Source organism: Coturnix japonica, chromosome 20 (genome assembly GCF_001577835.2).
Source record: "Coturnix japonica isolate 7356 chromosome 20, Coturnix japonica 2.1, whole genome shotgun sequence".
Classification (NCBI taxonomy): Eukaryota; Metazoa; Chordata; class Aves; order Galliformes; family Phasianidae; genus Coturnix; species Coturnix japonica.
This window is the reverse complement of record NC_029535.1, coordinates 12170787-12195758: the sequence shown is the minus strand read 5'-3', so window position 1 is coordinate 12195758 and position 24972 is coordinate 12170787. Positions and strand designations below refer to the sequence as shown.

At 39.4% G+C, this 24972-nt stretch overlaps 1 long non-coding RNA gene across 1 annotated transcript in view; it reads right to left on the bottom strand.

The window, feature by feature from the left end:
- Positions 1–6857: 6857 nt before the first annotated feature.
- LOC107323065 overlaps positions 6858–24972 on the bottom strand; it is a 43928-nt gene continuing 25813 nt past the window's right edge. The window contains exons 5-7 of the long non-coding RNA XR_004309437.1: positions 20337–23045; positions 13214–13288; positions 6858–9126 (exon numbers count right to left, since the gene is read on the bottom strand). This is a non-coding gene — a long non-coding RNA (uncharacterized LOC107323065). The remainder of the gene's footprint in view (positions 9127–13213; positions 13289–20336; positions 23046–24972) is intronic.

Genomic DNA, 24972 nt, shown 5'->3' with positions numbered 1-24972 from the left:
GAATGAATCTCATAAACCAAGTACTAAGATGGCAAGCAGAATTTATGAGTTACTCTGAAAATTTCTATGCATCAAAGAAGTAAAAAACCAAATACGTATAACATCAGAGCATGTTAAAATTATGATTATTACTTTTCTTCATCAGGGAGGGGACAAACTTGTCCAAAACCAAAAGAAGTAAAGTAACTCCATTAAGAGCTAAATTCCATTTCTAGCCTGATCAGCACAAAGTTCGGCTGACATCACAAAAAGCCCATTGACTTATTTACCCAACAAGGAATGTGGGTTGGTGGTTCCCAACCAAGAGGCACCGCTTTCTTTGGGACAGCCTCTAGCAGAGCACTGCACCTGAGCCCAGTGCAGACAGGGATGGGCCCCGCTCTCTGCACTGTGCACAGCCAGTCTCACTTGCCTATTTCCATGAGCTCAACTCGCCAGGAGCTTAAACAGGGCAAATGTTGGGTCCATTTTGCTGCTTTTCTAAGGATTGAATTTTTATGGTTCGTGCATTTACATTTTTCTCTACTAATATGAAAACTGATAATTCTCACATGGCTGGAATAATACAACTAAAAAAAAAACACTGAAATGTGAAATTTGTAGAAGTTGATCCTGGAGTTTCATTTCCCTTGGCGTGTCGTTGATGCAGTAGCTGGATAGATTCCCATTCAAGAAGCAGGGCTCACAGCCCACAGCAGTGCGCTATCTGAGGACAATGTTTGTGGGCCCTGAGCACACAGATTACCACTCTGGCAGCCCTGCAGAGAGTGCTTTGCTCTCTATCCCTCATAGGGCCATTCTTCTTTTCCAACTCATAAAATGATGCACATTAATTAGCCCATTTGTTAAGACAAGAATCATTGGGCCTTATTCCACAAAACATTTTATTCCTTCCTGCCTCACTGCATGGGTGTATTATTTACCACAGTGGGAAAGTACAGTTCCAGACCCTCGAATCTCCTTCAGAAATAATATTGTGAATGGTCCTTCAGCAAGAAGAAAGTGATACAAGAAGAAAGGTCAGTAAGCTTAACAAAATGCAGTGTGGAAAAAGTACATGACTCCTAGCTATAAATACAAGAAGGGGAAACAGAAAAGTTAGGAAATTAACAGCTTAAGCATTATTGCTGCTGTAAGAGCATATAGGCATTAACTGACTACTAGTAAAGTAAGACTGAGAACCAGAAGGCTCACAGCCAGTTCTATGGTCTAGTTCTAGGGCTGTCAAACATGGGAGTAGCACAGACAGGAACTCTTGCTGTAGAATAAAACTGTTAGGGCAACAAAAACAGTTTTATAATGTGGTACTTTTGAGAAGGCCTTGGTAGGTCTGTATGTCTGCATTCTCTTTTTAGCAGCTTTAGCAGAACACCATTTCACTTTCTTTCTCCTTGCAGTAATGTTTTTATTTCTGAGACCAAAGAGAAAGAGGAAAGATTGTGTGGCACTTAGGGGCTAAGACCCAAAACATTTTGCCTTTCTGTGTCTCAGTCTATCTAGCATCTTGCCTGCTCCTTGACCATCCTGCTTTCATGCAATTTGATTCCATTTATACCAGGTGAGAGCTAAAAATACACACACATCTTTTATTATTTGTTCTGTAGTAGTGCTGTAGAGCCCATGACTGCCTCTCACAGAGAATTACAATGCCCATCCTACATAATGTTTACTACTAGGTACATTTAACAAGCAAATAGAGAAGCAAATATAACTCAGTGTGACAAAGCTGCCTTATTAGATTTGAAAAGACTTGTGGGATCTTTGAGTCCCAGAAGAAAGATACTGTCAAAATAGGTTGTTACCTTTATAAGGCCTAAAGATGCACACATATAGGACTAATGCAAAGCAACTAATACAAAATGTATACAACAGTATAAAAATCTGAACAGTAAAGTAATACAACAGTTTAGGCTAGAAGAGACCTCAGGAGGTCATCTGGTCCAGCTCCTCACTCGCAGCAAGACAGCTTGAATCAAGCGGAATAGACCAGGTCTCTACCAAAGACTTTTTACATTCTTCCATTGCCAAAGAAAGTACAATCCTGCAGCTCCTGAGCCAATGTTTCTTTGATATTCATTGTGAGACACACATAGACCTCTGGGGTTCCCAGACAGGTGGAAATGAATTTCATCTGAGTCTTCCTCTTAAAATTGTTGGTTGTCCTACAGTAATTATCAACACAAAACCCTATAGGAAGATGCTGTGAAGGCCAGTCAGATTAGTTGTATCAAGCTGCATTAAAGAGCAGCCAGCCCAGCGTACCATTATTAGTCACAGCACAGATTAAACAAACCTGCTTGGCCTCTTTCCCCTTTGCTTTGTACTGATGTTCACAGATAAACCCATGCGGGAGAAGCTGGAAAGAACTGAATGTCCTCTGGGAGCTCTTATCATGACCAGGGAGTGAACACTGAATAACCACTCAGCAAATCACCTTCTAAGTTTAAAAAGCAGCCTGTTTTAAAGCATGTTAGTCATCAACAAATTGGCTGGAATGTTCTTCATTCCCTCAGTTCCCCCTCTCCATTGTCCCTCTGCTGGGATTGGTGAAATGTTTTTCCTTTTTTGTTTTTCATTGACAAGAACAAAATCTTTTGCCCGGTTTTAGAATTTCACTCATGTCATCTTCTTTGGAATTATAACATATTTTTGTTCAAATGTGTGTCTCCCTTTTCCTTTGAACTGTAAGCTCTGGAGACAAGGACATTCCTTTATCCAGCGTTTGCCCAGAACTGGTACAACCGTCTTCATGAGAGCTTGCCTCCTTTCCTGGAATACAAGTAGTATTTCCCAGCCACACTCTGTTAGCTGTGGTCATTCTTCACCAGAAGAATAGACTCAATTCCTGGCAGCTAGAACCTGATCAGAGAAGATCTTCACCAAGTTCGATACTGTCTCAGTGTATCTCAGGGATTCTTAGTTGAAGTGGGACAGGCTCCTTCTGACTATGCCCTTCTCTTTCTGCCACTTGTGTGCAAAAATAACGTTTCCCAATAAAACAGTCACATTTGTTTTTCATGTTTCTTTTATATACAAACAACAGTGCATACTGCCTCCAGGTATTTACTAATTGAGGCCTCTCTCAAAATTAGGGCAAAAAAATACAAAGAACATCAATTTATATAGCCAAGGTGATCAAAACTACAGAACAGACACCATGCACCGCCATGGCTCCAGGAACGGTGATTCCAGCATCTGCTGTTCTGTCCCTTTTTCACTCTGACTTCAACTCCACAGCAGTAACACCTTCTAGCCTTCCTTTTTCTTTACAGTTTCCTTCCCTTATGATCTTCTTCCATTTAAAGGAAGAAGAAACTAAAGATTCACTTTTTCTGTATTCTTCCAAGATGCCAAGATACCCCACATTGTTAGTAATTACTATTATTACTCATGCGTACTTTTAGAAGTACAGATGGTTTGCTCAGCAGGTATGAAACGTGGAATTGTTTAGGACAGTAAGAGGTAAGTACTTCCAAATATCACTACTCATAGTTCTTCTAAAATAATGGTTAATTCTTCAGTACTGCCTTCCATCAACACTGCAGTCACTGATTTGATAATTTGGTTATAGCATTTGACTCCAATTTGATCTCAGGACCTCCTCAAGTCAGGAAAAATGCCACCACTGCCCTCTCCTGTTCTCTCCATGTCTTCTGTTTTCGTTCCTTCTCTCATTTTTTAATTAACTCTAGACCTATAATTTCCTTGTAGATGTAGCACAGAATACCTAGAAAACTTTTGTGCCCTCTTGTCTGCTGTACTTGGAAGCCTTTATGGCACAAACTGTCTCTTTCTGTCCGTTTGTATGGCACTCAGCACAGAAGACCTTGGCAGGGGCACTGCCTACCAACATAATATAGCATAATATGATACCCACTCCTGTGACTATTGCAAGATCTGCACAGCTTCCCAGCTCTCACTTTTCACTAATATTAAAATAAGTTAAATGATATAAAATGGGCAGCACTAGGTTGTTCTTTTACTGGTATTTCATAGCTGTGTGTGGAACCTCTGATTGCAAAATAATTTGGACTTCTTTGGGGGGGAGGCTGAGCTTAATAAGACTGTGCTACTTATGGTGACAGCCTGGCTCTTTAGCCATTCATTTCCCAAATCCATGTATTTCAGTTATGCAGTTTGGAGGACCTTCTATTTTTCTTCACTTTTTTTTTTTTTTTTTTCTTTTTCCCTCTGGCTTTTTGTGCATGTGTGCATTAAGAAAAGAGGCTCTTCATGGAAAGTTAATGCAAGAACAATGTCACAATGTCCCTTGGCTTCTCTACAGTTTCTGGAGGAAGAAGCACAACAAATACTATTATTCCATAAAACGGACAAATAATCTATGCCACGTTTTTCCCAATCAGAGTCTATCAATATTTACAACTAACCTGCACATTCTGATACTTTGCTGCTGGATGATTCACCAGGCAGTGCTCCTATGTCAGTTTTCAAAGTGGAACAGTGGCCATACTTTAAACAGCTTAATTATTTCACATGTCCATTAGATACAGTAGATAATCAATTGTAAGCTATGATATTTACTGGATGAAGAACAGGGTTTATCCTCTGCTCAAACATTCTCACGCTGAGGTTATTTATTAAGCACAGTATATCTTGAGTCACATTTTATGCAGAATATTTGTTTTAGTGAAAGTAGGTCTATTTTAAAATTATTTTTCAATTAATACATGCAGTTACAAAACTTTCACAACTACCTTCTTTGCTCTTTGAACATGATTCACCACTCTACAAGCACAGGCCGTGACTGTGCTTCTTACAAGTCTTACTTTAGAAACATGGTTGTTATCTGGCTCTAATCCACTGGGATTAGGCTTGATTACAGAATTAATGCACTGGATAACCATAACCTGTCACATCAAAGAATCATCCACTCTCATACTGGCAGTAGTGTATTTTGTTTCAGCTTACTGAAAAATTACAGTGCTTTTTATCTCACTTTGTGCTTTTTCACGTACTGTACTGTAAAAGGAAACATTAAATCACACATGTTATTGAAATTAATTTCTTCTTTTTCTAAATTTCTCCTTTTTCTTCAGAAATTTAATTCACTGGAAATGGAAGGTGATCAATATTTCTAAGATGTAAGGTCGCAGGTTGATATGATAAATGTCAAAATCAAAATGTCCTGAGGACCATGGGACTAAAGCTGAGGTTTGCGTGCTCGACTTCTACATCTGGAACCACACATTTGGGAGACAAAATTAAAAACAGAAGTCAAGCAAGTTGTAGCTTCCCAACTATGAAGCCAGAATTTCCAAAGAGGCAGGATGTTGTGGTATTTCCCTGAAAGCTGTCCTCACCTTGATGATGAATTACAGTTCCTGTAACTTTTGGCCACATTACATTCTATGGTCCTATGATGCCCATAGTGTCACCAAGAGAATCGCAGTAGGTAACTCAGCTTGGCTTCTGGTGACTGCAAAAAGTCACACTAACTAATCACTAGCTTTGAATATGCATGTCAAGACTCCTACTACACATGGCAGTTGTGTGACTACATTTCTCTCTTAAGAAACAAAATATAGATTTAAATGCATCAGTTACATTATTAAGGCAAAATAAAAGTGCCCCGGATCAAAAATGGCAAACGAATTACAAGCACAGAGCTGTTCATGCTGACACAGCTGGATTCCTGCTCCGACTGGGCAAAAATAGCAATAGTGAAAGGGAAATTATGAGATGCACAAAAGAACAATTCTCTTCACCTCTCTAGCCCTGTCTCCTCTCTTAGTACTTCGGATATAAAGCACATTCATCCTTATTTAGTTTTGAGCAACGTAGAACTCAGCTAGAGCACTCACTGGTATCAGAGTAAAAATTGGTAATTTTACTACTGAAGAGATTTTGTTTCTCTGTCCTGCTGGTTGGCCAGCAGAAGAGCTGCTCCCCTACAGCAACAGGCAACGGACAGTGCCAGCTTTACCCAAAACAAGAGTATTGTGTAATCCAGCATGCAGAAGCTGCCCTTGCTTTTGCCTTGTGAAGAAACCTCAAATGCTGTGAGGTTTGCCACTCTCACCAAAGCAAAGCATTTATACTATGAATGTTTTTGTTTTGTACAGAAGAATGGCAAAATAATTAAGAAAGTTTTCAACTGTCATGTTCCTGTTTGGGACACAACGTGTATATGGTACAGTGTCACAGAAGAGCCTGTGAATGCTTCCTACAGGCTTCCCATACAAAACAGAACCCTCCCATCCCCACAACAGTAAGCTGTTATCCAGAGTGGAAGCACACATCTAAATAGTCAGTAGCTATGGGGATTAGTCCTGCTCATGCCATATCCACACAGTGTGATTTTGGAGAAAACATTTAAGTATAATTTTGTTTAAGTTTGTTACAGTCTTCTCTGATGGCTAATATCTGTCTGATTTGTTCTCAGTTCATGTGGCATTTTCCTTTAAAGAATAAGTCTTGGGTCTGAAGAAATCCTGTGGAGGGAGTGTGAAATTGCTTCTTCCCTTAAGGAGCAATCTGAAGTGGTAAAGAAGCTTTCAAGAGCAGAAGAACATGACAGACAGATGGGACAAGACAGTCACAGTGAGGAGCCTGTGGCTCAAGTGGTGACACTGTGAGCAGGAAGATTGAGCAAGAAGTAATGCTCCAAGCGATGGACAAGATCTCCAGCTGATACTAGTAAGGGTTTCCACATCATTTTCAGGTGCTTATTTAAGTTAGCTTTAATTCTACAAATGGAATTCAAATTTAATTGCACATAGGAAGTAAAGACTAAACTTAGTCAATTTAGGTAGAAAACACAGGCTAGATGGAAACCCTTTCCAAATGCAAGTGATAAGACATGTGGACTAAAAATCCTGCAGCATAAAATATTGGACGATGAAACAGCCACAGTGGTTTACATATCATTGTGTAACCTGAAGCACAACGTAGTTTGCAATAACAAAAAGGACTGACATAATGCTTATGTCAGTATCCCTAGAAGTTGGTCCAGCAATGAAAAGAAATAAATTAGAAAGGAAATTCTGGTGGCAGAAAGCATCATAGTGGAGCTATTCAGAGGAAAAAGCCTATTTGACAAAACCAGAGAGAGGAAAATATAAATCTTAACATCCACATCCCACTCACACAGCATGGAAGGGGCATCCCCTTGAATGGCACAAGGTGGTTGTTGTTAGATGGCATCAGATTTCAATAGTATATTTTGTGACATAGACTAACAATGAAACTAGCTCAAATTTCACATTATGCTTACTAGAAAGGACTAGTATGCTATTAGCTCAACTGATGTTCTTGGTGAACTGCAAAATAAGTACCAGATAAAACTAAACCAACTACCATTTATTCTGTCCTCTTTTCTCAAACACCCATAAATGTGGGCTTGATCCCTTCTCACCCAGGGGGATGCCCAGACTGCCTGACAGGTGCTTTAACCTGCTTCTCATTGCCTGAGAGAGCCACCCACGTGTTCCCTCTGTCAGCAGGTGCATTAATGAGGTGTGTCTGCATCCCAGCCATTGCAGTAACTCAGCACAGTCTTTACAGATGAAAATACCATTAGATCCCTGAAACAGCAAACGCTGTCAGCATAGCAATTAAGCTGTCAGGACTCTGATGTGTACAGCTTTCTACATAATTATTAACTCCTTGGTTTCTCTTTTGCATAAAATCTAAATTTTATTGTTAGCTCTAAAGCACTACAGGAAACTTCGCAAGGCCAGATATAATAATTTAATTGCAAGTGACAGGTTTCCTGTGCCTTTTTAACATTTCAGTTCTAAACCAGTGTTCCAGTTTCTCCGCAGTCCACAGCACTAACAATATGTATTTGGTATTAAAGATGTGCTTTCATCTGAACTATTGTGAAAAGTCAATGTTTTCTCTGCTTTATGCTATGTCCTGAAATGATCCCTTGTTTGCAAACCTAGCTGGCTCTTTATGTGGAGAGAGCAGCTTCCAGAGGTTCTGCCATCGTGTGGCTCCTTTCAGCTGCCAACTGGCCAATGCTCTGCTGCAAACTCTTCCCTCCCACATGTGCTCAGCCCTCCCAGTTCAGATTCATCTTGAGAAATTACACTGTCCCAAATTTTGTTTAAGCACCAACTTCAGAAACAAACAAAAAAACCCACAACAACTCAGAGTAATGCTGGGCTGCAAGTTGGAAGGATGATGCTCTTCAGATCAGCCTCTCCCTCCTTGTTTCTGTTAGTGATGCAGCATGTGTTTTTACTCTAATCAGTACCTCTGTCCTGTTCCATGTGGTCCAGTTGGTTCTCTCCTGCTATTTGTTTGCATGATCGTTATTAAAAAGTTTTGTTATTGTAGAAAACCTTTCCAAGTTCTCTCTGCTCATACCTACATGGGTTTCATGTCTGCTACCACTCAGCAGACTGTGCAGCACGAGCATCATATTTGGCTTCCTCACAATCACAGCTTTTGTCCTAATGTCTCCTTCTGCTTCCAGAGTTCCCATACTGCAACAAGAGGATGCCCTCATGTCTGCTCTATACTCATCATTAATCTCTCAGATATATTCACTGTTGACTCAGCATTTTATATTTTTCTTACTGAACACTGAAAACTCTTCTAAATTCAGGCTTTCCCTTCAGCTATATTTCTCCCTTAGAAGCTCCTTTCCTCTTCTCAGATGCTGGCAGGAATTGCCAATAGCTGTTCTTTCTGGTTTCAGTGTGAGACTTTTCTTAAGTTGCATTGCAACTACATTTATTATTTGCTGAGTCAGAGGCAACAGATGTGTATGTCAACAACTGTAAACTGCAGCTGATAATATCTATTTATTTTCACAGGTTATTATTGACACAAAGCATTTGCCTACTGATCTCAGAACAGCTTTACTGTAGGCCCCAGCAGCTGGTTGCATTTCTCCAGACTAGTTATGTTTGCTGTGCTGCTGGATTGCATTGCAGCTGGCTCTGCAGTTTATCTGGAATCATGCTGGTCATTGATGAAATGTAGCCACAAATGTATGAGTCACTGCTGGCAAATTCCTTTTGTAATTTGTCTTCACTGGTAAGACCTTAGATCTGCAAAACCCATATTGCAGATAGTGGCTTCTCCATGGGAAATTCTTGGATTGTAAGTCATTGCCCCTGCTGCTACTTCATTTCAGGTGAGGCTGCTGTGGCACTGAAATGTAACATAAAATAACATAATATGACAGTTTCCTACACCTTCTGTATTGCTGTTTATGAAATAGACATTATTACTTCCACACCTTCTAGGCTAATTTCCATGGCACACACACTAGACAACAACACATGCATTTCCAGTCATCCTCAATCTCATTAAAGGTATAGCTGAGAAGTGCTGCAGTGACTTAGTGTCTAAACTTCTCTTATGGTGCAGCAACAAGATTTTGTCACTGGTTACTAGATCGTATAAGTTTGCTGCTTATCTGTTCTGCAAAATGTCCTAGAGTAGTAATTTCCATGTGTGCGCTCTTTCCAGAGCTCTCCTCTCAACCCTGCAATGCCTGCAACACTGGGCTCTCTGCCTGCTGGATACTCATCAGTTCCATCTGATCCTGTTCCAGCAGACCTGCATTCCTAACCTCCTCTTGACCCAAAGGAACTCTCTCTCTTTATCTTCCTTGTGCTTTGTTACAAGAATTAGCCTACTTACTACTCATTCACTGAGATGTAATCCCACCAGTCAACAGCTGCAAGTCTCCAGAGTCAGTATTGAGAATTTAAATCATTTGGAAGATGAGGTATATAATTTTCTACAACATTCACCATGCAGACAGAAGCAACATTTAGTATTTTTACATAATTCCCTGGAAATAACCATAGCAACATATAACAGCCTATAACAACAATATAGTTGTATTACTTAAGGTGAAAAATATGCAAACCGAGATAAACCTGTAGGCAATTCCTTGCATCAGCTTCTTAGAATTCAGGGCAGAATTCTTCACAACCATGAATGTTGGGTGCTGTGTGCATACAGATACCTGTATATCTGTACATACACATCATGCATACTCAAGCACATAGCTGTCAACACTTCAGCAACCTATGCTACATTTTATCCTTCTATATTGCCCTATGTTCTGCTTCTAGTTAGAACAGCACCAAGAGTAGATGATAATGAACTACAGGCAATCAAGGCAGGTACTGAATTGTGCTGAATCTCTATTGCTTGGGATCATTTTTGTCGACACCCCAAAGATGGCAAAACAAAAACCTGCATATTGCATCAGTGAATCTACTTATATTCTCTCTATTACTAAGGGTGAATTTCCAGGAGTGGCAGAAATTATTTTTAGCAATTGTCAAAAATGTAAAAAAAGATACAAAGAGCAAACAGTTACAAAAATGATGCTTAGTCATGAAACCGTTTCATTCAGCTTGTAGTTCTGATCTATCTACCTTTTGATTGTGAAAATCTACTCCCCTACACTTCCAACTCATATCTTATTTGATGTTGTCAGCCCTCCACAAAGTACAGAGCAAGACAGTGTTATCCTGCAGATACTTATCCACACTTCCATCTTCTTCTGAATGTCCAAATCAATCCTATTTTCCCAGCACATTAGTTCTGCTGTATCCGATTCCATACTCTTATTCCTGCAACTCTTGTTTGGTTCCATTACTCCACTCCACAGCAGGTGTTGCAATGTCCAGGTTACCTCCAGTCAAGTCTAATACTCTCCAAGAAGCACAAGCTTCTTACACAAGTTCTGACTCAGCCTACCCTAATACTGCTACTCACAACATATGAAAGTAAATCATGAGCATTTGCAGCACTTCTGTCATTCCCTGTAGCAGAAGTCTCTAGGTTGCGAACTGCATTGATGTAGGATCTCAGAGTATCATTTATATTCCAGATACTGAACACAGAAAGCAACTTCAAAGATTTCAGAATCTCTGCTTCTATGAGCGTAAATGTGTAATAAAAGAAAAAAAAAAGATATTATGTTAAAAATAATTTGCAACAAAGTCTGTGCAGACTGACCAAGAACATATTTAATTCACTACAGAATGCAACCAGATGAAGAATGAAGACACATTAGACATATTACTTGAAGCTGATGGAAACAAATTAGTCAAACAGATACTTGCCAGTAGTATTCACCCAGCTCTCTTGTGACACCTCAGCCAGTTAACTCATGATTTTGTCCTTGGTTTGGCAATATTTTAGCGTTTTTCTAAACATGACAGCCTAAAACTTTCCAGCTCTTGGACATAAGCTGCTTTTACAGGTCAAGATTCAGACACGTTCATGATCTTGCACGAGATCTGCTCAGTACGTGACATACATGGCAGGAGTATTTGCTTTTGCCAAGATGATGCACATTTTTGCCTTTCTCCAGGCATTTTCACAAACCCTGTTCAATTCCTGTGTAAGTTGTACAGCCAGTGAGCTACAGATTGGCCACTTCTGCACTATAAGTATGGAAACCAGCAACAGAAACACTCATCTTTCCTTTAAAAAACCTGGTCTTAGTGAACAAAGTGTAACACTGAAGTCAGTCTTGCAGACTTTGTTTACAGAAGGTAATACTCACAGTATTGCTATCATTTAAATGAGATTTTGAATCTAAAGTATGAGCCAGGTCCTTCCAGTCAGAGAAGGGGCGGTCTCTCTGTATTGAATCCCTACACTCTGCTTTGCTGCTCACGGTGCAAGAACAAGTCTTGACACACAGCTCAGCTTTCCTGGTTGTTTTGCTCTCCATGCCACCAGCAGGTCCAGACATGGATTGTGTTTTTGTGTACAAAGGGTGGTATTGATGGAAACAAACAGCTGAAGCTTGTGGGACGAGTTCTTCAGGTGGCTTATGGGAAGGCACCTGGGATTTTCCCTGTTCTTCTTCCTTGTTGTTACAGCTGCCTCCTCAGCTGAATTTACGTTAGATTTGATCCATACAAGAAATACTAATACTGTGCCTACGGCAATTTAGAGGTGGCTTGTGAGTCATACTATCAGATCTCTATAAAAGCTTTGGTTGATATCACAATTTGAAGTCAGATGTTCCCTGATCAGTTTTCTCTTTCTCTCCCATCTTGTTTTAATTTTCATCTTTGTAACTTTCTTAACTATAATTTCCTCAGATACAATTCATCCTCTCCTTAATGAAACATTTTGCTTTATGCACAAATGGCATGTTTTCCTATTTAATGACGTTGGTTCACAAAGTCAGAGGTGGATGCTGGTGGCTCAGCAGTAGGGGCTGAACTTTCCCACAAATATCCAGTTCCATTTTGTTGCTGTGTGACAGCTGGCAGCAGAGGGGCAGCCTGACAGAGTGATGTCTGATGTGGAAGTGTTTATGAAGCAAATAAAAGCAAATTTCCATGAGGAAAAAATTACACCCATTGACATTTGTCAGTGCTTGCTGAAAGTTTATGGAAATCAAACAGTGCATGTTGGCACAATGGGGTGGGGGGTAGAGCATATCAGCAGTGGTGACCACTCTGCTGGTGCAGATGCTTACAAGCGTGGCACGTAGACTCTTGTTCACTGCTGGTGAAAATACACAGCTAATGGTGATGGCTGATGGCGTTGAAAAACAAACAAACAAAACAGTGTTTTGTAGCTGACAATTTTGTCTATCAAAAAGTGCTATTATGTGCCAAAGAAATAAATAGGAAGCATTTCTTTCAGAACAGCATATGTACAATTACAACATGAGTTAGCAATAGCATTGGAGAAGTAGAGGCATCAAATTCAATACATCTAGTTATTTACATACATCCACCATGTTCCCAGTGGGTTTAGACAATAATGTAAAGTTTGTGCTGCCATTCCATTGTTGCTATTGTTTAGAAGCGGGTTAATCATGCCGGTACATGTACCTTTGATTTAGTGTACACAGCCTCAGGGCTTGTCTGAATTAGGATCTCAGTCATGATTACAGCTGAGTAAGGTCCACACACCTGGTGTAGACATGACCTAAAATTGTGTTGCTGCAGTAACTGTATCAGGATACAGAACATATTGAACTTAGTGGCAGCTAAAGCAATTTGCAGCATGGCCCGGGGAAAGCAGGTTCAAGCCACTGCTAAAGGCAAATGGTTGTAGTGGAAGTTTATTCTGAATAAGAACCTTTGTCTCAATGCTGACAAACTTCTTGGATCTTTTTTTCTAGAAATAACTGCAGGCATCATTATCTGGCACCAGATTCCTATTCTGCATTTTCCCATTTTCAAAATAAAATTTCCATCACATTTTCCCCTCTTTGCTCACAATTCAATGGAAGAGCACTTACTAGTTCCACCATGTACAGCTCATTGACTTTGTCATTTGTGATGCCTTCATGAGCCCCTGGAAGTGTTCAGATCTCCTGCAACACATAAAGCAATTCTCCCTCTAGAATGACAGCCTCCAGTAGAGAAGAAAATGCAGAGTATGAGGGTCTGGCCATGCTCCACATTAAGACTGCACAGCAGTCAGTGATGAATCGACAGTATTCAGAACTTAATGCTAGACCTCAAATTTTAACACATACCTTGCCTGAATAAAGGTGGGAATTTTTGGTAAATAACTAAGGAAAAAACAAACCATTTTAAAGAAAGAAAGAAAATAATACATCAAAAAGATCTAGTTCAGCACTGAGGTACTAACTTACTTCTTTAGTCACAGCCACATTCTAAAAGTTTCACAGGGCAAAGAACTGTATCCTTCTCTATCCTCATAGTTACCCATTTCTCTGAACTAAGACCCCACTCTCATATTATCCTTCACTGCCACGTCTCTTCATTCCATACTCCTACCTCTATACCTCAAGACAAATCCGTCCCCACACACAAAACAGGAATTTTCCAGTTGTGAGACATGCAGTGGATCATAGTGCTTCCACTTCCATCAGAATCTAGTTAACTCAGCTAACGTGCAGTTCAATGTCAGTTCCCATGTCAATTCAAATTCCTGCAGTTAACTTGAATTCTGTACAGGGCCTCTACTTATCAGGGTCTAACACGCAAGCTGAACCCACCTCTAGTAGTCAAGTCTTCATAGTGCTGGCCTCAGAACTGTCTGCACATTTAGCACATCTGTACATGTAGGTACATTTGTCTGTACCTTCCTGTGGGACTTCCTGAATATCTCTTCACAGCTACATCATGTGATCTTGCATACCACATCATCCTTAAATAATTAGAAAATCACTGAATGTGCCATTTGGCCAAAGTGTTTGGGTTTGGCCACCTTCACGTTCTAAATGCCCAGATAAAGGTACTGATCTATATGGCTGTCTTGTAGGTTACCTATCTCTATGTCAGAATAAACGAAGTCTAAAGTAAAGGTATTCATTTGCCCCTACCTGCCCGTTGAAAACTCAGCATAACTGAGGATGGAGCCCTTTGACCTCTCTCTGATTCAGTCCCAGAATGCTGCCATTGCCAGCTAATGACCCTGAGCTACAAATTTAGAAGAAGAGTAGGAGCACACTGAAGAACATTCCTATGAATCACATTACCCCAAAGGAATGTAGTTCTACAATCTTTTTTACCAGTGGGGAAAGAACTTACTGGCACCAAAACTGGAATCCAGATGTTTCCACCAGACACAATTTTGTTTTTCTTTGCGTTCAGTCATGACATTGAATACTGCCTACAGTTGCATTAAATTAACGCAGTTGCAAACTGTCAACATTCCTTACACATTTTCACCGCATACTTTGCAATATGCACTTACTTTGTTCCAGCAACACAAAAGTTCACTCTGGCGCTTTCAGCTGAACAGTTTAAAAAAGATTGAAATTCAGCTAATGGTAGATTTGCAGCAGGTAATTTTTCCTGCAGTTCCCCAGCACATGAGCCCTACTGGTGATTACATACAGACTCATACAGATGTGCCTACACAAAGGTTTACAAACTGCACAGCTATTTAAAGCTCAATGAAACTGAAACCCTGTTCAAAAATCCAGCAGCTGGTGAGACATTAGTGTATGTGACATAACATAAACAATGACTGCCAGTGGGATTACCCCTACCAAGCTAACACACATACTGAGGCCTGATAGCTCAGTCCTGAGAGGATAAACCTCAAGTCAAATTTCCAAATGGGTTTGCACTGATAATAAGCAGTAGAAAAAGTTATCAGGAGCCCCTCCTGAATGGGCATAAAATGACAAACTGAAAGGACATTAAATGGCCAAAACAAATTAATTCATAACTGCTGGGAAAAATAGATGCAAATATTTGATCATTTTGCTTTAGCAAATAAAAATTCAGAAAAACTAGCAGAGATATAAGGAATGATTTTTACCTTTGGGTGGGAAATAGGCATGCAGCCTGCCTTTAGTAAAGGCTGAATGTAATCTAAAAACACAGTCTATAATACTTCCAGCTCTCCTCTGTTTTGAGATGGATCTCCGTTTTTAACTATCTCAAGGCTAGGTAGGTTGCAAGTCGTGTAAATACTACATGTCTTAAATGCTGGCATTTTAACCCTGTCAGTGAACATGCTCACACCAGATGGTAACATACTCAATTATTCTTCCCAGCACTGAAGACCTTTGCCGTGCTTTTTAAAACTATCCTGTCCTGGGGCTCAGTCAGATTTTCCCAACACAGCACTACGCTCATTATCACCCTAATTCTTAAACATTCCCTCCCTCTCAACTCCCACCCTTCTAATCTTCCCAGAAGGGACACACCTGTATAACTCTTCAGACAGAAAAGCAAAGTAAACAGCCTCATAGCATCGTGACTGAGCTCTTCTGGTACAGCATGTTCAGGACTTGCCAGGTTTGACAGCCCTTATTTTGGACACATACAAACTCATTTGTCCTTATCAGCATATTTCCTCAAAAACTCCATGTTCCACCAATGAGCACCTGAGAGGCATGGCAGGTCTAGCAGTAACCCTGAGATCCCACTCCACACAGCTTTTTGATGTACGCATTCTAGAGAACCATCTAATTGTCCCACAAAGATTAGATGACCCCTCTGCTTGGATATGCTGGGCACATTTTCTGGCTTAACACAGAGCAAAGCTTTTCATTTGGAAGCAGTACCTGGCATGAGAAAGAGCTGAGAGGTTGCACTACAATTCAGCCTTATGGTTTAAGCATATAAAGATCTCATTTATGTATATCATCCAACATTTTTAAACACTTAAGGGGCAAACATTTTGTGTTTCTATGACATAACAGATACCAAAAGGTAGTAGTTTCAATTACAACTATTTCTTTTCTTTCTTATCCTTTTTTTCCCCTTAGGCCTTTGCAGTAATACCTCAAAGAAACTCGGACCATAAAGAAATAAGAAAGTTCCAAAAGTGAAACATCAGCAGTCTGAATAAGGTATTCACCAACACAGATATAAGAATCCAGACTTTACATAAACACCTTTTCCAAGTGACAGTTTTCTATTACAGTTCCTATCTGTGGACAAAGTTACTACATTAATGTGGAAATTAGTGTGACTGGAGAAAAGTTTATATCAGAAATATAAAATAACTACAGAACAGGTTGTAAGACATGGAGAGAAGACAGTGAGTAATAATAAAGTACACCATTGGGTGGCAGAGTCAAACAGACATGGGCTCTAGAAGATGTCATTTTTCACTGTAAAAACAATTAACACTAATGGTGAGAAGATACATCAACAGCTGTTACGAGAAATGTAGGGCAGAAATAGTTTATCCAAAATCACTCATAAGTTCCTGCTTCACAACTTGGTAACACAAATATATGTACTTGAGATAAAAACCCAAATATTAATCTGAATTCTGAAATTCCTGTCTTAAGAGATTTTAAAATTTATAATTATACTGTTATAGTCTGAATTCTTCTGCGTGATACAGTTAAGGAAAAAATAGTATATAGTAATGTAAACCTAAGCTGTCATTAAAGGATCATGCAAATTTGTGTACTCTATTTGCATCCCCTGTTCTTCAAAGCACGATACTAAGATGAGAGGGATCTGCTGTACTAAGATAAGGACATCAAAAATTTAAAGGACCTTTCTGCATCTAGCAGCTGCTAATCACCTACCATCTTTACCATTAAGCATAATGGATCAAATTCTGTTCCATTTTTACAATAGAAATTTTATGAGAAAAAACTCCAGAGTGATTGAACAATAGAGATAAAATCTGGTCTCTTAAACGTATGTAAACTGTTACCCAAGCAACACTCCCGCTGTAAGTATAACCTACATGAGAACTATGGAAAGCCCTTAATGTTCTGAGAAAACCTCTGCCTCTAGAAGAGACCATTTCTTGTACAGATGGGCAGGAGTCGGGCTTTCTGCACACACTGGCAACAAACAGGGCTCATTGGAATGTGCTTGGCATAGCTTCCTCCTGACCTCAGTACAACATGCCTCATACCATCCACTACCCCAGTTTCTGGAGATGACAGACCATAATACAGCAGAAATGGTAACTGAGAAAGTAGCAGTGCCACAGTATATCCAAGAGGAAACGGTTTATCTGAGCTTCCAAGTCTTGTCCTCTGACAGGATATGTCTATGCAAAACTGATTCATTAAAGTAAGCGAATCATAAGCACTAAAACCACTTTTGTTCCCTTGTCAACAGACAGACACTTCCACTGCCTTTGTCTCTGCTTCCTGAGAGAGGACAGAAGACCTTGTTGTGGAATTACCAACCAAATATTTCACACACTGAGAGAAGTAAGTTGAAAAAGCCTGGACAGAAGCCAAGCAAAACACTATCATTCAAACACTGCACTACGCAGACAAGGACAACCCCAAAAATTACACACAGCGCTTTCAATACGAAGCATAACATACGTCACCTTTTGCTCTGCTTACAAGGTCAATTCCATAGTTAAAATACCAAGGTGACATAAAACAACACATCATCAGAGATAACACTGCTGTTTTGGTACCGGCAACAGCCTCACGGCCATGGATCCTGAGTAACTTGTTCTTTGTTGGTCTTGCTGTGAGCTGGAGAGTTGGGCTGGATGACTTTCAGAGGTCCCTCCCAAGCATGAATATGAATTTTTCTGGCATAATTTTTAAAACATTTCCTTCAACTTTATTAAATCCAAAACATTACATACAAACACAAGTGTGGAACAAAAATTATAGGAGTTAACCTATGAACTGACCTGGTATATAGGCCACAAAGGTAGAAATTGTTCCTTATCTCATTAATCATTTCTTATCCATCAAGTTTACATTTTTCAGTAGAGATTGGTTGTTAAAGCAAGACACAGATAATAACACGCTTCAGCTTTATGTAGGATCTGCCTATTTTTTGCATAATTTTTGCATAGCTGGATTGAGCACAGAAGCCTGTGAGATTCACCTGCTGATAAAACATGGATATTGTGCTGAATGAACAAGAAAGGAAGTACGTCTGGATGGGAGAAGGTGAAACAAGGATGCACAGATGGAATTCAAGGCAGAGAAATTAAGCTGCTGCAGATATTGCACTCCTTGGACTCTGGCTGGGTCATAGGAGAACAAGGGGGCACTGGAACCTGACTCATTGAACCATGGTTTTAGAATTCCAGCATCCTAACAGGGACCTATAAAACTATATTTAAGCTTGACTTGAGGGTGTCTAATGATAAGATTCTGACTATAGGCACAAGAAAGAGAATTAAGTATCAAACTGAACAAGGGTCCTATGGCCCCTTTCATAATTTCATTACTGTGGAACATTGCCTTGGGATATTATAAATGAATTTCTCTTTATGCTACATTGACACATGAAAGTAAACCTTCCTGGATGATTGTTATTACAAGTAATTAATTCAGCTCTCTTTGAGATGTGGGGCAAATGCAACTTTATCTCTTTCCTCCAGGTGACTTCTCTAACGCGAGCTCTAACACCAGCTCAACTGTTGTGCTTAAGATGGAGCTTGCTCATAAACTTCAACACAGAATGCCACCAATGAAGACTAACACAAGACAGTTGTGAAAATGTCAGCCTTAACTTGCATGGAGCATTTTCTGCTTTTACACAACATAAAAATTCAAAAGACAGAAGAAATATTACTTATATACGTAAAGACTGCAGCACACTGAAAGTGAGCAGCACATGGATGATGATCATTATTGCCTTTTACAAAAATAAATGATGAGACAATGTAGAGTTGAATATAAATGAGCTATTTCCCTTTTTCTTACATGTTACAAATGCATTTGTTTTTTTCCCAGCTCTTCTCTGAAGGACATTATAATTTATTGTCTCAAGCCATATTTGGTATTTAGTGCCTGCAGAAGCTTGTGAAAAAAAAGAGCTGTTTGTTATAAGAAAATGAAAACATTTTGTGGTTTCACCCCAATTTCTTTCCTTCTCTGCCACTTCTAAAGAGATGAGATGTTTTTCAGAAAAATATAGAAACATAAATATAAACAAAAACAACTCTTAGATTAGGGAAAAAATGTAACTACTGCATGGGGTAAAGTATGTGAACAGCCATGAATTGTTCAAGGGCAGAATTTTGGCATTTTTCTTTAGCTTCAAGTACATAAATAAAACAAAGAAAAGTCTTTGCACTTGATTGTTTTACTGTGCCCCAGGCTATGTACATTGGACACTGTTTGCAACTGTTTTCATTTAGGGATGAGTGAAGTGGTTCGACTAAAACATGAGCTGTTCTGAACCTTTGCTGTGAATAAAAGAGGATTTTTCTGGGGCGGTTCAAGGAAGTTGTGCTAATTTCTTGTCACTGTTTACCTCCCTGTACTTGTGTGTGGCAACACAGTCTGGATTCAGAAGCGCCACCATATAAGCCAGTTTGATTATATTGTGTTTAATTCTGATGATCAATACAGTTTGAATTGGCTGAGATAGAAGCTTGGAAACTTGGAAGAACTAATTCAAATACAATGTGCAGAATGTCCAGCCCTTACTAAGCTCCCACAGCCATTACTGAGCCCTTTTCTTCCGCGGGGAAAAAATAAATGGATCTGTTACAGCTTCTAAGAAAAAGAGCTCTGGAGCACTAAAGCCTCAGACCTGGTCAATGCTACAGACCTCTGCAGGCTTATATTAAGAGGCGAGAGGTGCAAAGAGGTACATAAGATGCACTTGGAGAGACCCAGAACACAAAAGTAGATACAACTGCAAAATGGCACTTTACTGAGATGAGCTGTTTCTCCTGGAAGGACGGCAATTATGTTTCACTGTACAGCTCCAGAGCCAAGTGCCCGAGTTGTTCAGTCATACTAGAGGTACCTTTGGCTCCATAGCTTACAGGTATTTCTTATTTATCTGTTTATATTTCTTAAAAGCTTACTGCTTTTATGTCTGACATATCAGCAAACAACAAGCCCTGCAATGTTCTCCTCTGTTCAGTAACCCACCTGCTCTGGCTACTTCCCACATGACACCACACCATTACACCCCTGCCCACTTGCAGTAAGCTGCAAAATAGCCCCAAACTATGATGCCAACACTCACCAACTCCAAGGCTCACTGCAAAACTCCACATAGAAACATCTCCAGAAAAAGATCCTGCTTTAGTGGTGGTCAGCCCTTGGATGAGATCTAGGAGAGGCAGAGCAGAGCTTCCCCCCTTCCTGTAGCACAGTTGAATTACCTTCACCTGTGCTCCCACAGCTGACTCATTGATTGCCCCAGATGGTTAATCAGAGGTTCAGGCTGTGATCAACAGTTTCTCATGCAACCAATTTAAGCAGTAAGTCAGGGAATCATGAATTCCTTAAGACAAGTGAGCTAGTAGATACATCTAAGAACCCAGGTATTTTGCTGTAACAGGGTGATGCTATTTAAACAATGTCTTGCCCATCTTCTGAATACCAAAACAGGGCTAGCACCGTTTCCTACCACGTGGAAGTATGGTAGAAAGTGTATCTTTATATTCATCCAGGAGTAGCAGCAATTAGCAAAATTCATTTAGAAATGTGAATTTTTAAAATCTGGAGTACAGTGTCTTTTAGCTACAACATAGATTGAAACATTTATTGTCATAATATTCTGTGAGCTTGCAGATTTACAAGTATAAAGACTGGAATGCTTAAACTTCTTTTCACTGTGCCTGATAAAAGAGCCCAGAACCCTTAGTTGATCCTTTATTCAGGAGTTCCTGGCTTCATATAGCAGAAGCCCTGTAATGGACTCCAGCTGGTGTAACCATGGCACCACCTCCCCTTTGGCAGCAATTTAACTGCTGATCCTTCACCTGTGTATCTCTTGTATGTGCACTAGTTTGTTCCTTACAAAATCAAGAGCCTGCCTGGTTCTCCTGCTAAAACTGTGGTTGTTCTACACATTCAATTTACATTTTCCATACATCAGGCTATTAAAGAAATCTGTGTGATTAAGCTGAAGGTGAGCATGTCATCGCAGTTGTTCCTATCGCAATGATTTGTTAATCAGAAAATCATGAAAATGAGCAGGCAGTAAATGAACGTTATCCTTCAGGTGAGAAGATGTTCCAAGAGAAGATTTTCATTTAAAAAGCAGAGTGAAAACCCAGGAACAAAACACTGTCAGTACCTGCAAATTTCTAATTCACAGTGGTAAATCTCAAATTGAATTGGAATTTTTAAACCTCAGCTTTACAAATGTACAGACAAAAGAAGTGCACTGCTATGCTGAGTTAAGGGTGGGTTATTTTTGATAGAAATGCAAACTATGTGAGCACGTGTGTTTTTCACCCCTTTCAGTTTCTGAACACTGAATAGTAACTACTGCAGGCATGGGGTTCTTTTTACTACTATATTGAGCAGGCAGCTTGCACTGATTCATATATTTCTTCCATTATGGTTATAGTGACCATCACCAGTCCTGAATCCTCTCTGAAATTCCCTCTAGTCGTAGTAAGGAAACACCGATAACATTTACATTAGCCGGTTGAATGAATATTGCAAGAAGATTCCTGGCTCTGAAAGGGGCAACTACAATGTGAATTGAAAAATCCATTCATTCATTCACTCCTTCCCAGCAGCATTCCTTGGCCTGGAGCCAGATACCATTTGACGTCACGGCTCTAACCAGGAACATAATGTTCTGGCACCGGGACAAGAGTTTAAAGATGGAAAAAAACAGCAACAAGTAGAAACTTACAGCGGTAGCTGGGAGAGTGGGTTAAGACAAGGAGATGGGGCCAATTAGCAGCAAACCAAACACTTCTTTCCACTCTTTTCATAGTCACATCACAGTCAATGTGCTGGGGAAAAAATGCATTTCTGAACTACTGCTAAGGATATATAAAGAAGATATTGAGATTACTAGGTATGTAGATAGCAAGAATTAAAACTGTTACACATAACCAAGTAACTGCCCTGTATTGATAGAGACATTAGATAATCGGATATTGGGCTACTTCCACTTCACCAGAGTTTTATTATTATAACCAGTGTTTAGGCAACAGTAATGTTTTCAGTCGTACGTAGCCATAGTTCTCCCATGCCTGGCTCTACACTGATATGAGCTGCTTCACAGAAGTGAAAAATAAAATTAACAATTCATGAAACTTATTCAATTTAATATTTCCCACAATCCTTTGGGCTTTGAAGATCCAATGAACAATTCTTATCTCAGCTGGATTTTGTCTGGGAGAAATCTAGATTTCCTCTAGAAAAAACTCCACTGTTTGTACAGTCATTCATTTAACAAGTTCTGTGGTAGTTTTAATAACTTATTTAATGAATCTTCTCTTCTTCGTAATTTAGTTGGGGTCAATATGTGTGCAGTGTACAGCAAACCTAAACACAGGCAAACGAGCCCCAAACATTTTATTGTTCAAAGACACGTTTTTTGATTTCGAGTGTATACAGCCAATGATACGGTGCCAGGATTTCAAGCCATTAGGTGAGTCATGCATCCATCCCATGGCATTGTTCATCTGGGTAACAGATGTGGGACAAACATGATACGCACATGTCCCAGAAAAGGCAGAGTAAAACGAAGATGAATGGTATTCAAAGGCTAAAAGCACTAAAAGCTATTGTATTTAAACTATTATTTGTACACTTCAGGCTGGACAGTAAAAAGCTCTGAGAAAAATTGTGAACTCCAGGCGTGTCGCTGGATTCCAGTCTGGAACAAACTCTGGACCTTCCCATCTTTTTTCCCAAGAAGGAGCAGAGCAGGAGCACAGACAGGCAGCCACATTTCAAGCAGTGGATTCTTCAAGGGTCTTCTCTAAGACAGAGGAAACAAAAGTTAGTTCCTGTTACAAGTCACAGTACTATTTTACTATTTTAGTATTCTATTTTAACCAAATACTACTTTTAGACAAAAAATGTTTGGCTAAAAGGTTCTCAGTTGGTTCTCAATTACTTCCCTTGCAAGCTTACCTGAATGCTTCTATTTTGGATATAGAAATCAGGAGCAGCAGATTTTTGCGTCTCTGAAATACTGCATTCTGGAATGTACTGCACAGATCTACGTGATTCTTCACTCAAAAACAAAAACAGTCCAATTCTTCTTTTTCTTTTCTTTTCTTTTCTTTTCTTTTCTTTTCTTTTCTTTTCTTTTCTTTTCTTTTCTTTTCTTTTCTTTTCTTTTCTTTTCTTTNCTGCATTCTGGAATGTACTGCACAGATCTACGTGATTCTTCACTCAAAAACAAAAACAGTCCAATTCTTCTTTTTCTTTTCTTTTCTTTTCTTTTTTTTTTTTTTTTTTTTTTTTCTTTTCTTTTTTTTTTTTTTTTTTTTTTTTCTCTTTTTTTTTTTCTTAAGACACTTTTCCAGCAATTAGAGCTGTGCTCTGGCAAAGATATTTTTCACCTCATAAAACATGATGTTCTAACACTAGAGAATGCTTTGCTGTAACAAAAGCAAACTTCCTCGTTCCATGCTTAGCTGTTATTCTCAGCTTTTTAATGCTGAAAAAAATACATTTGCAAGTTTATTTAACGTATAACATACATGTTATACATGTGTATAGATATACTGTATTAACCTCTTCATCTTTTCACTCTTCTCCTTTGGGAAAACATATCTTTTATTTACTCGCTGTTATTTGTTAATAAATCAGAAGTAATGCTATCAGAGTTAAATCAGTTATGTAAGCATGAAATCCCATTGAAGAAAAAAAGGGCAACAAACATCTTTTTTGTACCCTGTCAGGTGGGAACCAATGTTCTTCTAAATCACAACATTATTGCTGATAGTATGGAATATACAAGACAGATAGCAACTGTTATATAGCAGCCTAAGACACCGAAGCCTTATTACTAGTAAGTAACATTAATAACAACCAGTGCTGTAGGATTTCTTGATTATGACTCAGCACTCAGTGCTAATTACTTTACGTAGTCTTGAAAGCAGCCCATGAGATTCCCACCACACGGAGGGAGCCTGCACCTCCGTCCCCACTACCAAGTGGATACACATCAGTTTTCTCAGCTACCTCCCTTTCTGTGCACAAAGCTTTGGAGAAACAATCAAAATTGATACAACAAACAAGCTGTATTGTACACAAGCCCCACAAAATGTAAACCAGATACTTGTAGCCCTGCAACAATAAGATTCCTTGATGGCAAGTAGCAAAAATGATGTCTCTATCTGCATACCAGAAATGTTAAGACTTCCAAGCTATCATAATTTGGGTAATGATCTAAGAGATCCTTCAGATTCCCAAAGAGCTGACAATAATCTGTGCTCCCATGGAGTTTCTGTCTCCTGATTAAACTACAAGGGTGCTGAACACAAACCATGGGGTACATTGAACATGACCAACATTTCTGGATTATGACCAGACACTATTTCAAGTGCTCTGTCAATTGTTTTACCATTTAGTTCTCAGCTGAATTCAGGCCCAGCACACCACACAAGGCATTGTACTCAGTTATCTTATGATTTTCACAGGCAACTATTGTACTGGGGTCATTTGGAGTTTTGCTACATCTCACTTTCATTAGTTGTAGCTGCCAAGTAATGTATCTGCAGATGTGTGCTGCCCCATCTTCCCATGTTAGTTCAGCACCTGCACCACTTGTACCACCGCACAGTGCAGAAATGTCTTTTCAGCTTCTTAGTTCATTGCTTCTGCATGTGCTGCCCCAAGATGGATACACGCACTGCTTCCTGCATGCAGTGGTGATAATTACACATACAATTAGA